This window comes from Nannospalax galili, unplaced genomic scaffold (assembly GCF_000622305.1).
Source record: "Nannospalax galili isolate Female #2095 unplaced genomic scaffold, S.galili_v1.0 scaffold805, whole genome shotgun sequence".
Lineage (NCBI taxonomy): Eukaryota > Metazoa > Chordata > Mammalia > Rodentia > Spalacidae > Nannospalax > Nannospalax galili.
In genome coordinates this window covers 1,280,686-1,293,055 of record NW_008353486.1, presented here as the reverse complement: position 1 = coordinate 1,293,055, position 12,370 = coordinate 1,280,686, and the positions used below count along the sequence as shown (strand labels likewise).

At 41.8% G+C, this 12,370-nt stretch overlaps 1 protein-coding gene across 1 annotated transcript in view; it reads left to right on the top strand.

Annotated features, from left to right (window-relative positions):
• The first annotated feature begins 4,890 nt into the window (after window positions 1-4,890).
• Window positions 4,891-12,370, top strand: part of Peli1 (pellino E3 ubiquitin protein ligase 1) — a 69,196-nt gene continuing 61,716 nt past the window's right edge. Inside the window, exon 1 of the mRNA XM_008850633.2 lies at window positions 4,891-5,022. The gene's annotated coding sequence lies outside the window, so the exon portion shown is untranslated. The remainder of the gene's footprint in view (window positions 5,023-12,370) is intronic.

Below are 12,370 nucleotides of genomic sequence, written 5' to 3'. Positions count from 1 at the left end.
ACCCCTGTCTCAAAAAGACCAAAAAGAAAAAGAAAAAGAAAAGAAAAACCAGAGCCAGGAATGGTTGAGACATGCCTACTATCTCACTATTCAGGAGGCAGAGGCAGGAGGATGCTAAGTTTAAGGCCGGTCTGAGATACATAGTGACTTCTAGATGGGCTTAGGATACATAGACCCTGTGTTAACAAAACATTTTAAAAAGATGGCTCCATGGCTAAGGTCTTTGCTGTACAGTTCTGGTGACCTATGTACTATCCCAAGAACCCACATAAATCGGAGGACAGAACTGACCTCATAAAGTTTTCTTCTAGCCTTCATGCACGTACAGATACACAATAATAAGAAAGGGACAGAGTGAAGGAAGGAGGGAGGAAGGAAAAGGAAAAATGGATTGAATCAAATACTGATGTTTATACAAAAGTCAAACACTTGCTAAATATGAATCCCAGAGCTATGATGAAGTTGAAGGCAATGTGGCCAAATTCTGTACAATATGTGGATGGATCTGATTCTGAGAAATATATTTTATTTCATGAAACTGCTATAGGCTTGTGACTGTCTTGATTGGGTTCAGCTATACATAAGACAGACTACTAGATAGCAAGGCCTTTAACAGGCCTTGTTTCCCTCTAAATTTAAAACAAGTCAGGTGACAGAGTCCAGAGCTGGTATGTCAACTCCATAGTTAGGGATACAATTTTCTTCTGTATTTCTCTGTCTCTATTCAAGGTGTTCCTTGTTTGTTTTAGGATTTTGTTTTACCATCACTAATGACTTTATATATTTGTTTCATTTTTGACAACTATTCTAAGGTTTAGAATATGTATCTTTAACTTACAATTAACCTGTAAACAGTAATGTAACACACTTCATATATAGTGCATGATCTTTCTAAACAATGTAATTCTTTCTTCTGTCCTTTGTGCTATTTATTGTCAAACATTTTACTTCTACATATTCTACATATGCTGTAGTCCTATCATACAGTTTTGTTATTTTGGCTTTAAATTATCTTAAAATACCCATTTTAACTTTGTTTTTCTTTTTTTTTTTTTTTTTTTTTTGTCTTTTTGAGAATTAGGTCTCCTGTAGCCACAACTGCCCTGAAACTCACTATACAGACCAGAGAGCTGCCTTTCTCTGCCTCCCAAGGGCTTAAAGGCATGCACCACCATGCCCAACCAAGATTTGGGCCAGTTTTTTCTTTAGTCTTTTTTTAATTTAAAATATTTTATTATTTTTATGTATATGAGTGTATTGCCTGCATGTACGTAGGTGCACCGTGTTGTGCAATGCCCAGGGACGTCAGAAGAGGGCGTTGGATCCTCTGGAACTGGAGTTTCAGACAGTTGTTATTCACCATGTAGGTGCTGGAACCCAAACCCAGGTCCTCTGCCAGAGCAGTCAATGCTCTTGACCACTGAGCCATCTCTCTAGCCCCTCTTTAGTTCTTTTTAATGTGTTTTTTTGGATAGATTATGTATATGAGTGTATTGCCTGCATGTACGTAGGTGCACCGTGTTGTGCAATGCCCAGGGACGTCAGAAGAGGGCGTTGGATCCTCTGGAACTGGAGTTTCAGACAGTTGTTATTCACCATGTAGGTGCTGGAACCCAAACCCAGGTCCTCTGCCAGAGCAGTCAATGCTCTTGACCACTGAGCCATCTCTCTAGCCCCTCTTTAGTTCTTTTTAATGTGTTTTTTTGGATAGATTCTATTGCTGTCTTCAAGTGTACTATTTTTTTTTTCCATTTGAGTGTCTTACTTTGTTCAGTGGCTAATCTTTGAGTGTTCATCTTGTCCAGCAAAATTTTATTTTAGAAGTTGTAATTTTAATCTCTAGATTATGCTTTTTCTATCTCTATTTTCTCTTTCAGTATATGGAAGATGGTTATCATAACTGCTTTAATTTTGTTGACTGATGATCCTACCATGTCGGTCCTGAGCTTTTTGTAAATTGTTTACTCCTGGTTCTAGGTTAGATGTTCCTGCCACCTCTATATCCCTTGTTGTGGTCTTCTTGCCCACTTCTTCAATGTCAATGTTCTCCAAGCTTCTGCTACTGACTCCCCCCCTTTTTTTTTTTTTGCTGTGTATGCCATGGCAAATGATCTCACCCACTCCCATAATCTCAACAAGCATTCATTATGATGGTGTATTCCAGTTCTGTCTTCTGTTACCCTGATCTCTTTCCCGAGCCCAAGGGTCATGTACATAACTCCCCACTTTACTTCTCTACCTAGATGTCCCAGAGTCGTCTCAACATATCCATAGGGCACTAATCAAATTGCCCCCCCCCAAAGCCACCGACTCTCCTTTATTTCCTAACTTGAGGCATGACATTCCTTGCTTGTAGAACAGAAGCTAGACTCCAGGGGGGCTTCCTTGGCTTCTTCCACTGTGATGGCCTTCTTGGGCCCCCAGGTCATCACCTCAACTTTTATTGTGATGAACACACCTCCTTATCCCAGCCTTTTCTCTAGAAGTGGGCTTATGTCTTCATCCTGAGATAATTAATCATGTGCCTTTTACTGTCCACCATTTTTAGGTTATGCATGTGTGTTTGAATCAATCATTGAGGCTCTGGGAATGGAGTTTTCACTCCTTTCTAAAAAGAGCTTCCAAAAGTGACTTCCTTCTTTTATCTTCTTAGATGCAGATGTCAAAACTTACAGCCACAAAAGTTGTTGGCAACTGTCATTTGACCATAAAGCTAATACAAAGGAAAGAAAAGCAATGAAAACAAAAAAGAATTGGGTCTTTAATGACCTCACTGAACTATTGAATCAATTATCCCTGTAGCCATCCTTTTACCTGGACTCTTTTGTGAAATGGGTAAAAAAAAAAATCTCCTTTATTGGTTAAGCCAGTTAGAATTGGGTTTCTGCTGCTTGCAACCAAAAGCACCCCAATCCATAGTTTTCTGTCACCCTTCACCCCCAAACACAGGCAATTAATCATTAGCTTCTACTAATTCTATTCTCTAAGTAGGGGCTGGTTAGTCCTCAATTTTGTCTCCTGTTACTGCCCATGTCCTAGTTCAGTCTTTTATATTTTCCCCTTTATAAAACTGTTAACGTGAAAATTTCATCTGCTTACAATTCTGGGATGGTTTTCCATTGCCCCCACCCCCCAAATTCCACATTCTTTAGCATATCATATAAGGCCCTTTGTGGGTTTAGCTGTCTCCTTTACCTTTCTGAAGACTTCTCTCGCCACTCTTCCCAAATCCATTCTACCACTGCTAGTAATGTTGAATACTTATTTACAAAATGCTCTTACATCACTAGCCTCTGTGTCTTAGCCCTTGGTATTCTCCATCACTTTTCTCTTCCTCCTTTGTCACTAAAATACATGACTAGATTGATTGTGAGTCATCCTTATATTCAAATTATCTTTAAAGTATTTCCTGACCTTGCCCAACTCTGGGGTTATACACATTTTCCTATGACAGCATATATCACACCATCCATTTACCTGTCTTCCTTAGCAGAGTAAGCATGTTGAAGACAAAGTGTGCTGCTTTTAGATTTTTCTAGCTCTATTTTTGAGGCAACAAAATGCCTGCCACATAGTAAAAATGCTTTCTTGTTTCTTGAATGGGCCAATAATTATGTGGTCTGAAGGCATCAGGTCTTTTTATCCTGAGATTATTTGAAAAGCTTGAGTTTCCTTTCTTGGAATTGTGTGCCTGATTCCTGGGCATTAACCTTTTCTTCCAGAGTATAAGGTTCTAGGTAGGCTAAGAAGGAAAGACAAAAGGCTTGGGGCAGGCTATCTCTAGACTTCTGGAGAGCTGGTAAAACATTCATCCACTTACCACCACCACGTATGCATTCCTGGGTACCGAGGATGGGTGTAGACTTAGCTGACCAGCCCAACAGCATACTCATTCCTTGGTTCCGGTTTCTCATTACCAAATGAAAATTGGCCAATATATACACTGACAATTTTGAACTATCCACTTATGTTTTGAGCTTATATTTATAAAATTTCTACGTCTTAAGAATTATGGGCCTAATATGTGAATAAATATGGTTTGCAGTGATCAAGTAAAATACAGTGCTAATAATCCTGAACTTTACCTTTGCTTGTATTAGAATTAGTTGAAACTGGTTGAGGAAAGAAATTTCTATGGGAGTTTGTTAATGGTGATGTTCCTAACAGTTTTATAACCTAATGATTAAAATAGTAGGAATAACTAGATTTCAGTGTCTTAGGTTAAAAAACTTGAGTTTAAGGATTCATTTGATGGAGGCAAGGGAAAGGGAATATTCATGATTTAGGATTTGCAGAAGAAATCTAAGCAGCCGGGCAGACTGACTTATCCGGAGGAAGTTAGATTTCACCAGGCACTTGTTAAGTTGTGAGGCCAGTTGGTTGGGGTGGAACGAAGCTGGAGAGTCCGACTGGCTATGGACCGGAGCCCAGCAACACCACGACACACAAGACCGGCCTTGTTTTAGTTAACTAGAGTCCAGGACACTCGAGCTTAGAGAATCGGTGACCACAACGGTCTCCGCCCCCATCTCCTCGAGCATGCGCAATGCAGAGCGAGCGGTGGGCTCCTCTTCGACCTAGCCCGTGTTCTCTCAGTCGAAAACTACAATTCCCGGGAGGCCTCGCGGGGCCGCCTCCCGAGGTGGTCCTGCCCTGTCCCCTCAGGCCCCGCCCACTCAACTAGACCCCGCCCCTCCCTGCGAGTGTGTCAGTGACCCGGAGGCGCTGTAAGGCGGAGGGACTGTCGGGGGCGCAGCGCCAGCGCCAGCAGCAGCAGTGGCGGCAGAGGCGGCAGCAGCGGCGGCCGCGCAGCACCGGATCTGCCTCGGGCTCGGGGAGCGCAGCACAAAGCGGGCCGCCCCCTCTCGCTCGTCCGCGGCTCCTCGGCGCTCGGCTCCGTGTTCCCCTCGCCTCACCGGGCTCCGCCGGCGTCTGCGTCCACCCCGCGCGCTCTCCGCCCCGGCCCCGGGGCTCGACGCTCGGGCCAGGGCGGTGCAGCGTCCGACCAGCAACCGTCGTCGGGTGAGTACGGGCGGCGCGGGCCGGTGGCGCGAACTTCCGCGAGGCTCCAGCGCGGCCCGGCGGCCTACGCGCCCGCGGGGACGCGGCGGGGAGCGCGGTTTGCGGCGCAGCATCCCGCGCGGCGAGGGAAGCGCCTTTGTCAGCGGCAGCCGCGCCTCCCCCACGGCGGCGGGGTTCTGGGCCCCGCGGTCCGCCCGGCCCGGTGGTGCCGAGTCCGGGTCCCGACCTGTCCCCGCGGCCGGGCTACAGGGGGAGCGTGCCGCGGCGGGGAGGCCGGCTGCGGGAGAGGGAAACAAAGGCGGCGGTGGGCTTTTGTTTGAGTCCAACTTCTGCCTCTGCCTTACATAACGCGGACTTCCAAGTTAGACCTTCTTTTTCTTATGATGGTTGTCATCATCTCTGCGTGCCTCTCACGTTTCCTTTCATCTTTGGATCCCAGGGCATTTTAAAAACACTAATTAATTTCACCTCCCGAGCCCTTGCCAAACCCGTTTTCGCAAGTGGGTAAACTGAGGTGCGAAGAGCTCTCAAATTGATGGCTATGCTTCGTCTGCCGCGCCTGGTGTCTGAGGATCTGAGAGCGTTTATGAGTAATAACTCAGTCTCCAGTGCCCCGTGGAAAAGTTGAAGATGCTCATTTTGTACAGATTAAATGAAATCTCAAGAAGGCTGGGTAATTGGTAGGTAGTTTTAGACAAGAATTGTTAACAGTGTTTGAATCTTAAAATCTCAAAGGACGTTCTGGAAACGCTCCGAGTGGTGAAGGTATTGTAAGTCATAAACTCAACCTCACCATCTATTATTTTTGTATGTGCAAGACTCTTACGAAGCAAGAGTCAGTGATGACAGGAGGTAGTTTTTGTTCAGCCTATCTACATTTACCATGTTTTGGTCACTACACACAGCAAAACGTACAGTGGTTTGAGTACCAGCAGTCTTCCCATCGTTTATTCATCAGGTAGTAGACTAACAGATACTACTGGGGATCCATAAGAGGCTTGGTGTACCAAGCACTGAAGCCCCAGGGTAACAGACAGGCTATCTGTTGTGGTTGAGGGCTGTTGACTTTTTCTAACTGAAGAATGTTACTGTGTCTTCATAGCAGGTGATCTTTTGTTTCAGATAGGACATTTTCCTCCACAGTACTTAAGTTTGCATAGTATGAACTAAAATTTTTGAATTGTGGAAAAGGTGCAGATCCTGAAATTCTTGTTTCGGTTTATGATAGGTTTTCTTCTTAGCTAAAAGAAAATGTTTTCTCAGAGTACTGAGCTCTATATACTTCAAAACATTGTGCTGGTTTATGTAAATACAGCATGTAAATTCGTTATTATTATTATTTTTTACAGTTAACGTCTGGAGTATACTTAACTCTGAGGGCAATTTATTTGATACTTTTTAATTTTAAATACCAAATGGAAAGTATGACAATTTTAAATCAGGTGCCATTTACAGGGTTTTTTTCCCCTGACTTGACTAATGATCAGAACTGTAATAATACTATTTTCACTTAACATGCATAATTCCTTTGAATTTAATTTTATATTGTATAACTTCCCCCAGCTTTTACATCTGATGGTTGTGTCGGAAACGAAAGTGAGGCATTTATTTTGTTTTGTTTTTTTCTCCCAGTTCTGTACCTGTCCCCTTTCTAAGTCTGTTAATAGAGCTGAAGTTTAACAATTTGAAAATGGAACAGTTAAGTGTGTGGAAGGTTGCATGTTGTGGGTATAGTGCCTCATCTAGTGAGGCTTTTAAAGGGAAAATGACCTCCTAGGTTTTTAGTGTGATTACAGTATTCTTTATCGACTTGAAAACAGCAAGCTGGAAATCTGCCTTCGTGACTGGTTTGGGGGTTAGTTACATGCTCTTTAAAATTGGCATTTAAGTACCCTTATGTTGAGCTTTTTCCATGGTACTTACCAAGCAGATTTACCAGGGCCATTTGTATTGTCAGGAAACTACTAACATGGTACCTTTGCTCAGTCTCTGGAGTCCAGAGGCAGAAGTTAGTGTAGACTTGTGAAATCTGGCTTTGCAGGTTTCCTCATTTCTTTGGGACCTTTAAAACAAATCGCTGGAAAATATGGCACAGAAAATAGTTCCACTGAGGCAAGTTTCAGGGGGCCTCAAGTTCCCATTTGACTTCGCTTTGGCTTCCTTTTGGCTTGCTAAAATGTCACTTGTGTCTTTGAAGAGTTCTTTCATTTCAGAGTGTGCTTCATTGTGACTGTCCAGGAGGTAGGTGTAAAGGCCTATAGAGCACTGCTTTGTGAAGTTTTTCAGATAGAAGCTGCTGTAGCTGGTAGAGATTTTGAGCCCAAAGACTAGAATTTACCATGAAACATTAATAAAGATCTATCACTTAAGTCAGAAAGACCCCCCACATACACATAGATACACACGTTTATATTAAAATATTATAATGACCAATAGATGATTGCAATGAGGTGGTGTTAGGTGTTATTTTGGAAAGTATGTTTTATTCCAGTCACAAATTTTGACTGAGGAATATAAAGCATTTTAAAAACCAGTTAAAAGAAGGGGAAAAAATGGAAAATTGACAAAGATTTCAGAGCATATAATAGTAAAGATTCCTGGCAATGTTTATAACTACTAATCGAAGTGTGTAACAGTAATTATGTTTAGTACTTTTCTGTTTATAGAATTTTAGCCATCTTTCCCAGATTCCCTCTAAATATATTACATGTAAGTAAATAAGAGACTTTCTTTCAAAGAATTTGGGTTGTTCTAGAGTTGCTTTACATCTGTGGTTGAGTTTTTGTACTTTGTTTTTCTTTGTTAAGGTTTGACTTCAGATAAAGTTTTCCCTAGCCTATACTAATGTATGGGGATCTTAAAACAGAACTATTGGTCACTCAAAGATCTATATATGATGGGCTAGAGAGATGGCAGCACTGGCTGCTCTTTCAGAGGACTCAGGTTTGGTTCCCAGCACCTACATGTGGGATAATAACTGCCCTTAACTCCAGTTCCAGGGGATCCAGTCCCTTCTGGTCTCTGAGGACACCAGGAACACATGGTGGTACGTTTATATACATGTAGGCAAAACACTCATACACATAAAAAATTTTAAAGTCTTTTTAAAAAAGATGTGCACATGATATCAAGCTATCTTTGAGCTTTTTCTGTGTTATTTTAAATAGATCATTCAATGGTTGAAAATACTAACATTTTATACTTAGTAAATCTTAAGTAATTCGTGTTCTGTATAAATGAATTTACGGTAAAGAGAAAGCACCAGATTTCTTGAGTGAATGTCAGAGAATTTACAGGGTTTTAAAATTTATTTTTATTTATTTATTTTTTATTTTATGTGTATGAATGTATTGCCTGCATGTTTGTAAGTGCACCCATGTCATCTGGTGCCCACAGAGGACAGAAGAGGACGTCGGGTCCCCAGGAACTGGAGTTAGGGATGGTTGTTAGTCCATGTAGGTACTGGGATTTGAACCCAGCTCCTCTACAAGAGCAGCCAGGACTCTGAGCCATCTCTCCAGCCCCTTGTTTTCCTTTTTTAATAGAAATAAGTAATTGAAGCATAAGGCTCTGATTGGGACTTTTTTTCCTTCCTTTCTTTCCTTGAACCGAAGATCCTCCTGTCTTAGCCCCTAGGAATGCTTCATGCCTGGCAGATTGGAAATTTTGGATTAAAATGGATAGCTACTTTCAGAAATAAGTTTAGGGGGCTGGAGAGAGATGGCTCAGCAGCGCTTAAGAGCACTGACTGCTCTTGCAGAACACTCGGGTTTGATTTCCAGCACCCACATGACGGCTACGAACCGTCCTTAACTCCAGTTCCAGGGGAATCCAAAGCCCTTGTCTGATCTCTGTAGCATTGCATGACACAGGTGCACTCACATACATGCAGGCAATACACTCATACACATAAAATAATAAAAAAATTTTTTTTTGATATTTTATTTTTTATTTTATGTGTATGCATGTATTGTCTGCATGTAGGTAAGAGCACCCATGTTGTGCAATGCCTGCGGAGGACAGAAGAGGCTGTTGGATCCCCTGGAACTGGAGTTATGGACAGTTGCTAGCTGCCATGTGAGTGCTGGGATTCGAACCCCAGGTCTTCTACAAGAACAGCTGGTGTTCTTAACCACTGAACCATCTCTCCAGCCCCTAAATAAAATATTTATTTTTAAAAAAGAAATAAGTTTAGAAAGGGCTCCATTTGATGATTTAATGATGAATTACAAAGATTCTCAGATGGCTTTTTTTTTCCAGAATGTTACACAAGATGTTTTAGATTTTTTTTTTCCCACAGTAAATACCACTTGAGACAAATGGGGTTCTACATAGCACTCCTTTCTTTCTTTCTTTCTTTCTTTCTTTCTTTCTTTCTTTCTTTCTTTCTTTCTTTCAACATTTTATTGGGTATGGGGGGTACATACTTGTCACTCCTGCAGAACCTTCTCTGTGCATGTGGAGGTCAGAGGACAACTTGCAGAATTGATTCTCTTGTACTACAGAGATGGAACTCAGGTCGTCAGGCTTGGTGGCAGGCATCCTTATCACTAAGCCATCTTGCCAGCCCTGCATAGTACCCTTGTATCTTGCCCTGTAATACCTTGCCTCCAAATACCAAAATAGAATATGTTACTGATGCCTTTAAATGAGAAAATCCCGAGATCTGCTATCATCCTCAGTTAATCTTGACCATTCATGTAGTTAAAAATTCAATACACATGTAATTGACATTCTTTTTTATTTTTATTTTTATAATGAACCTCCTGGGATGTGGCTTACTGTAAAAATATGTAGCATCCCCAGTTTCCTACTATTTCATACGGTTGGGTTTTTTTTTCTTCTGCAGTTTGCCCCCCCCCAAACTATTTAAAATAAGTTTAAACATGCTTAACAAGAAATACAACTCCATTGTGCTAAATTTCAACATAGAAGATATGTTCAACTCTTTCACCAGGTGTGGTGGCGCACGCCTTTAATCCCAGCACTCAGGAGGCAGAGGCAGGCGGATCTCTGTGAGTTCAAGGCCAGCCTGGTCTACATAGTTCCAGGCCAGCTGGGGTTACAGAGAGACCCTGTCTCAAAAAGACAAAAAAAAAAAAAAAAAAAAAAAAAAAAAAAAAAGAAGATATGTTCAACTCTGTTGTGGAAGTAATAGTATACTATTTCTAGGGACTAAAACAAGAATAGCAAATAGCAAATGTATATGTGTACCACATTGAGTACCAAATGCTGATTGCCTAATGGTGGCTACCTGTTTACTATGTTTGAAAAAATAAAATATTTCATATTTCAAGAGAAAAATGACTTGGTTTCTTTAAAACATCAGTGGCGAAAAGTAAGAGGAGAGGACATAGAAGATTTAAAATCTGCGTAAGAGGCAGATATGGACCTTTGTTGAATAGTACTTTGTGCACACTAACATAAGAAGACATCTGTGAAAAATAGGAAATTTAGACCCTGAATATTTAATGAAGAATTGTCATGGTTTTTTAAGGTGTGATAATATAAATCTTACTTTGTAGAAATAGTTTACAAAATATTTATGAATCAAAATATAATGTCTAGTGGTTGTGGAGATGGCAGTCAGTAAAGTGTTTCTTTCAAGCATGAGGACTTGAGTTCCATCCCTGTACTCATGTGAAAAACCTGGTGTAACTAGGGTGGTGGTGGTGCATGCCTTTAATCCCAGCACTTGGGAGGCAAAGGTAGGTGGATCAGGTGAGATGGAGGCCATCTTGGTGAGTTCCAGGCTGCCTGGGGCTACAGGGAGACCCTGTCTCAAAAACAATAACAACAAAAAGGAAATAAAAAGCCGGGCTTGGTATCCCATGTCTGTACTCCCAGCACTGGGTGAGTGTAAACAGGAAGAACTTCCTGGTCAGCTAGTCTAGTTTAATGGAAGATTCAGTGGGAGGAGACCCTACCTAAAACAGTAAAGGGGAGAGCAACTAAGGAAGACACCCAGTGTCAACATCTGGCCTCCCGACATATGTGCGCACACCTGTATGCGCACAAACACACACACACACACACACACACACACACACACACACACGGATGTCTGGGGTTTTTTTTGGTTTGAAATTGTTTGAAAAGGAGAAAACATTTATGGAATGTGATTGGCCTAGATTGAAAGTTGTTGATTGAAAGTTACATTCTTTCTACTTCTGTGTATGCTTGAAATTTTCCATTCACATTTTTATATACACATGGAAATATAGCAGGGGACGCATAGAGGGACCATGTGAGATGAGAGTTTATAGTGAGAGGAAGATAAGAGTCTTAAAGGGTCATCAGAAAAGACCTGATTAGGGAGCTACCCTGCATAGGTGGACAATGCTCCTATTGGATACCATGGGTTATTAAGCAAAAATCCCAGTGCCAAGTGTGGGATATCTCCTTACGAGTTATTGGACCTGGAGGCCCCAGGGGCCCTTCAAACAGTACAGGCTATTGCCATTGTTCTTTGTTGCCACCAGAACTAGATAGTAAGACTGCATTAATGAAATCACCACACATTTTGATTGCTGGACATAGAGAAATCATATTGTAAATGAGCACATTTATAGTGCTAGAAGGTGCTATGCAGGCTGCTGGGGGAGAAAAGTTATCAGTGTTCTTACCCAGCCATGAACCTATGAGCTATAGTTTCAACCTACCAGGTCAGTTGTGCCCACTGGTGCAATAGTGGCATAACTGTTAAAGATGTAACCAAATTCTTTCTGCTTGGATTTTAGGCCCACTCCACAGGAGGAATTCATTCCAAGTACTATAAACCTAGTCAAAAGTAAATGGATGAGGAGACCCTAAGGGAGAATGTACTATTGTTGCTAAATGCACATGCTGTCAAACTACCTTCTAAATATTTATGTTTATGCATAGTGTATTATGTTTAATGTACTTCTCAGGGGGCCAAAACAAGAATAGCTTGTCAGCTTTAGTCAGAGAAACATTTGCAGTGAGCAGCAGTTAAAGCAAAGATTAAAGTGCTGGTTAAAGTGCTGAGAATAAGTGAATGTTGAGCACTCAGCCCTAAATAGGACATGGGTATCACCCCCTCTAAGGCTCAGGGAACATTACTGAAGAGGAGGTAGGAAGAATATAAGAGCTGCAAGATGGGAAAGAGTGCTTTGAAAAGCTGTGTTCTGGACATGACATGGCTGTGTGCCCCTGAACTCACAGCAACAGTGGCTGCCTGCATAAGATTGGGCCGTCAGCATTCCATCATGGATGGGGGTGGGGCTCATAAGTCTCACCCCTCCCTGAGGAACTATAGGCAGTTAATGATTGATTGCTGAGGAAGGGGGAGCCATATTTCTCAATGGCATATCCATTGATAAGTTAC